Source organism: Centruroides vittatus, unplaced genomic scaffold (genome assembly GCF_030686945.1).
Source record: "Centruroides vittatus isolate TY-2023 unplaced genomic scaffold, ASM3068694v2 contig_364, whole genome shotgun sequence".
NCBI lineage: Eukaryota > Metazoa > Arthropoda > Arachnida > Scorpiones > Buthidae > Centruroides > Centruroides vittatus.
This window is the reverse complement of record NW_027122188.1, coordinates 4115300-4121299: the sequence shown is the minus strand read 5'-3', so window position 1 is coordinate 4121299 and position 6000 is coordinate 4115300. Positions and strand designations below refer to the sequence as shown.

Here is a 6000-nt window from a genome sequence, read left to right as displayed (position 1 = left end):
TAATTCAAATCGTTTACAAGAACGAAAAATTATTAATTATAAATATAAAATATAAATAAAATTGAAGCAATTTTTTCCATAAAACAATTTTTCGCATGACTAAATTTTAAAAGTATATTCATTATTTATTAAATCTACCGTGAGTGATAATGTTCTTTAAAATCATCATACTATTTTTAATGTTATTTTTTCAACATTAATTATTTATTAGAAATTATACAATATAATAAAAATTTTTATTTTATTTTTATAGATCTTGATATTAAATACTGTAGTATAAAATTAAATATGAATAAAGATTATAAACTATGCCTATATTTTTATTATTCACTAAATTAATTATTTAAGATTCTTTAAAATATAGGCCTATATTTAATATATAATTTATGTAATTATTTTTTTAAAATAAATTTTATATTTATTTATAATTCTGGAATATCTTTAATAACAATTTTTGCTTATTTTTTATTCTCCAACGAAATGCAATAAACGTCAAAACATGTCATTGCTATCATTCTAACAGCCGTAGCTTCATAACTTCACAGCAGCTATAAGCTGGAAGAATATATATATATATATTCGTGTGCGATTTATATTATAAGGCTTTGATATATTGTTGAGCCATATGCCAATCTAGCCTCACCTGGCTCAAAATGCACCTGTCCGATAATATATCACCAATATGGCGGATTATTCATCACGACATCGTGCCATCTGGTGGCAGCCGAAAGAAATATTGGTGAGTGTGGTATTACTTTTGGCAGTTTCGAATCAGTAACCATGCACCATTTCTCAGATGTGTGCAGCGACGTGAGTCTCTTATGCTCTCAACTTGATATTAGTGACCAGTTCACGTGATTTACGTCTCTTTCAAATAAAGTGCAAGAACAGGTAACAATGTTGTATATCTTTCAGAAATACAATATTCTACGAGGAAAAGAAAAGATTATCTCTATAAAGTGGATTTTTATGTGCCTTCAACGTACTCGAATTGTATTAAAATTTTATCATATATGCCGTGGTAAACAACTTCGTTTTTCTGTATGCTATTAATTATTACTCTGATCTAGCTTAAAGAAAACAATAAAACAATAAATTTTCACAGATTTCAAGTAGTGTTAAGTTGAAAAATATAAAAGTAATTAATATAAAAATAAACTTTAGTTAAAATTGGTATTAAAATTGATTTAAATGATGATAATCTTTTTCCTCGAATAAAATCAAGACTTAAAACCTGAGATGTACTCTACAGTTCTTAAAAACATGAATTAGCCTTACTTTATCAAATGTTTGCTGTATTCGATACCTTATACGTTAGTTTTTATATATTTTCATCATAAATCCTGTCAGAAAACTTCAGAACGGAGTTATTTAACTTTCTCTATACCTTCCTTTTTAGCTGAAAAGAGACATCAGAGTGATGTCTATTTTCAGTTTCGACACATGTTTCAACATACCACTAAGAGAGTCAAGTCCGTATGTCTATTTGCCCTCTGACCTCATGGGAAATGGACTTTCCATTAAGTCTGAAACCTCAGAAGGATGACTAATGGAACAAACGTCTCATCTTTGGTTGCTTTCTGTTCGAAAGTTCAATTTAACAGTCTGATTCAACAACCATATTTACAAAATCCAACATTTCAATATTCCATTCATTTATTCTTCATAAAAAGACAATTCAATATATTTTGAAGAAAATGATAGTATAAATGAAAATTTCGAATTAAAATAAATTTTAATTAAAAAGTTATTTGAACACATTAATTTTCAGACTTAGCAGTTTCATTATATTCCGAAATTTTTGTGATTTTTGACTTAATGACGGAAAAATAAACATTTGAAAACATTCCCTTTATTAAAATTAACATTTGAAATACCAGAATTAAAAATTAATGTCACGACTAAATATGTTATTTATTCATGGGTATTAATTTAACGATATCGCAATTCGGTTCAGGAAAATTTTTAGTAATATTTGTTTCAATTTTATTTCTTTCCAATAGAATGTATCGTTGATGACAACAAATATCTTACTGAACTTTCATTAAATCACTTCCATGCCAGTATTTCAATTTTATTCTTATTTGTAAAACTCTTGAATGAATATCGACATTTTTATGTAGAAGAATCATTCGACTTTAATAGAATCCTTGCACAGTTTTCCAATATTACATACAAATCACTTTTTCTCCAAGTCATTTAATCTAAACAGTTACTGTATTAATTTTCCTCTTGCCTTCGTGAAAGCAATCCATGTTGCAGTTAACGTTTTCTGTTATATTATATAGGAAATGCAAAAAAAAATTTTTTTACTAAATGCATACTTTCTATCCTTTTAACGATTATTACCTGTTATTAATTAATAGCCTGTTTATATATTGAATATTTAACTTACATTCTTAAAAGAAGGCAGAGTTCAAGCATTAAACATCTCTGTTTACATTGATTGATTCTCAGATCTCATTGTAGCTAGCTATGAATCCTTAGGGAAGCAAACTAGTAAGGGAATAATATCTCGAACATTGGCCTCTACTCATTTGCATAGTAGTTAAGGTGTAAACTTGTGTATGAATATAAGTAAGTTTTCTTAATAATAGACGCTAATGCACGTTTCTTCTTTATAATTGATGTATTTTCTTGGTAAAAATAAATTATTTTATTATTATTTTTTTATTAGATTTAAATGGTATTTTGTAATTTAAATATATTCGTAAAATTTTATTAATAGTGACACAAAGGACAGTAACAAAACTGACACTGTTCCGATAATACTGTCGCTAAATAATTTCTGTGTTGAGTGAAAGAAATAACATAAGATCCAGAGGAAAACATTTAATGAACGAATCAATGAGAACATTCTTTGAGGCGTGATTGTGCCTGTGAGAGAACGCCTTCCTCTACAAAACTAGTGTCAACGGTCATGTTTGGGAGGAATGTTCAGAACGACATTGTCACCCGACGTTATTTCTTTCTTCCCATTGATTTTGTCTTCAATGGTCATTTCGATTAAATTTTAAACTTGGTATTAAAAAGTAATTAAAATTATACAAAGAATATGCTTTAAAATTTAATTAGAATATAATAATGCAATATTATATATGCACATATTTAATTCGTATACACTTAATATCAATTCATTGAACATTGTATGTGGATTTGTTTAAGAATATCTAAGCTTATGTTTCTTTTTAGTATATTTCATATATTAATGTTTATTTTGTATTATTTTATATCTACTAATTAATAGAAACATACCTTTATTAGTTAAAAAAAATAAATTATAAAAATACTTAAAGAAGTAAGTACAGGAAAAACCCATAACACATTGTACTGTATTACACAGTACATGCTGAAATATCTTTTAGATTTCTAAATAAATAAATGTATAACATTACAATAGTATTATACATCTATACAATATATATAAAATATAAGCAGCATTTCTACATAATATAAATATTTATGTGATTTTGTACGTTATACGACACGATAAATGTATACTGTACTATATCTTGCTTATTAATATTAATTAATGCACAACCAAAATCAAAATTCTATTAAATTTCAAGTAGCTTCTGTACTTTCGATTTGAAACTAAAGATGAAAAAATACTTAGAAAATACTGAATTTATACAATGAAATGAAGATAATTTCTAATTGGTGTTTTATATTTCTAAAATACCAACAATTCAATTAAGTAAACTTTTATTTATGTTGTAATTTCTTCAAATTATATTTATTTTACTGAAAATAATGAAATAAATGTAATGATTTTGAAAATAATTAACCATTCAGGGTTTAAGAATTAGATCGGTTTATACTAATTAGAAATGTTTAGCCCTTCTTACAATATATAAATTATATATTAATATTTTTTTATATGTTTGAAGAGATGAAAATGAGTTTTCTTTAAATTTTCATTAATTATTTACTGAAAATAACATCATAGTTTGTCTTATCAAATTTTCTAAATTTAGTAAAAATCGATTAAAGTCACCAATCAATCTACCGTATTATTAGAAGTTTTCATTGATTATTTTAATCGATAATGATGTTTCTCAAAACTTTTAAGACCGACCTACAATATTAATTTATACTTTCACATGACTTTAATAATAATTTTGAATTATTAATTCGTTTTTATGCGTTTATTATATTCGAAAAAGTAAAGAAATTAAAACAAAATATGATAGCATATACGTATTTAATTTATTTTTAAGTTTTTTTAAAATTATTCTTTCCACATTAATGAAATTTGTTCAAATTAATTTAATGATAAAATATAAATAATTACAATATTCAATCATATAAATATATGAATGAGAAAAATCAATATTACGTTTTTTTTATTAAAAAAATTGCATATTTTTATTTATAAAAGTTTAATGTAATAAAAAAAAATATTATACTAAAAACACCGAAGTAAACTATTCTTTTTATTAAAGTATTTTATAAAAGCTGAGGCTTTGAAACAGTTGATAAAATATTTATTTTATATAAGCTGATATGTGACACTTTATATAAAACATTTATTACATCGTGTTTCTATCTATCAATATAGACCACTTATATATACGTACTGAACATATGTTACAGTAAAAAACCCGTTTTTAGTGAAAACGCGTTTTAACTAGTTGAAACTAGTTTTTACTGGATGTCATTGTTAAAACTAGAATTTACTGCTAGTCAAAAATAAATTTGAGTTAAAACTAGTTTTAACTAGACAAAACGGGTTTTAACGATATGGCTTAGTAAAAACTGTTTCAACCAAGGTCATTCAGCTAACACGTTCTTATAGTGTATGATGAATTTTGTATCGCTTTAACCCTTTTCCCCCGACGTCTTGTTTACGTTTATTTTGCGATCCCTCCTAAGGCAATATAGGTCAGGCAGGCAATATTATTTTAAAAGTTCACCAAAAATCAAATTATCATTATATCTATATGAAAAAATCACTTACATTTATTAATATCTTTAGTTTTAAATACCATATTTTTCGGTACATTTTATTAGAAAAATTTATAAGAAAAAAAATAATATACATCAGAACTGACACATAAACTTGATAATTTGTAACATTTTGTGAAAATTAACATTGTCTAGTTACATAGTTGTTTGCTGGCACTGAGCCAGAAAGACTTAGAATATTGTTTTGTACAATTCGATATAACACTTATGCATGTAAGTTTATTCGTTGTGAAATTATCGCACATTATATCAAACACTTGTTTGAAATCAAAATTTTATACTGCTATCAACTAATATAATGAATTATTATACTTTATTCACTTCATATCGAACGAGATTATATCTGTTGTTAATATATTTTACAAAAATCGATATTTACCAAAGTAACGATGAATCGGTACCCTCGAAGTTTTGCTTAAAGAGCCAGGGTACCGATCGATCGGTGCCTTCAGGGAAAAGGGTTAATGTTAATAACACAGATGTGTGACCAATATTTTTAATAAATATCGTATTAAATAATACAAATGTTTTAATCCCAATCATCACTTTATTTATTTCTCCCAGACATATTTATGTAGCTAAAATTAGTTTTAACTAATGTTAAAAGTTAAAAAGTTAATGTTTGATTTTAGTTTTATCTAAAATCAAAACATGTACAGCAGTAAATTCTAGTTTTAACTAGACAAAACGGGTTATAACAATGACATCCAGTAAAAACTAGTTTCAACCAGTTAAAACGCGTTTTCACTAAAAACCGGTTTTTACTGTAACATATATATATATATAAGTAATGTCTTCTGCATATATACCTTATATTCTTTACATATATTCTTATATATCTTATATCCTTTATATATATATAAGCAGATTTATCTTAGTGATCCTCATACTTACGTGTTATTAGCTCAGATTTGTCTAAATCATGTGTAAAGTATTAATCAATGTGTTGTATAGATTTTTTATTGAACAAGAATTAAGAAAGAAGTATTTATATCCTTGTGATTCACAATGATTAAACGAAATTCGTATTGT

The 6000-nt window shown here is 25.3% G+C and overlaps 1 protein-coding gene across 1 annotated transcript in view; it reads left to right on the top strand.

The window, feature by feature from the left end:
• The first annotated feature begins 773 nt into the window (after positions 1-773).
• The window catches only part of LOC136975125 (zeta-sarcoglycan-like), a 62524-nt gene continuing 57297 nt past the window's right edge, over positions 774-6000 (top strand). The window contains exon 1 of the mRNA XM_067270146.1: positions 774-891. The gene's annotated coding sequence lies outside the window, so the exon portion shown is untranslated. The remainder of the gene's footprint in view (positions 892-6000) is intronic.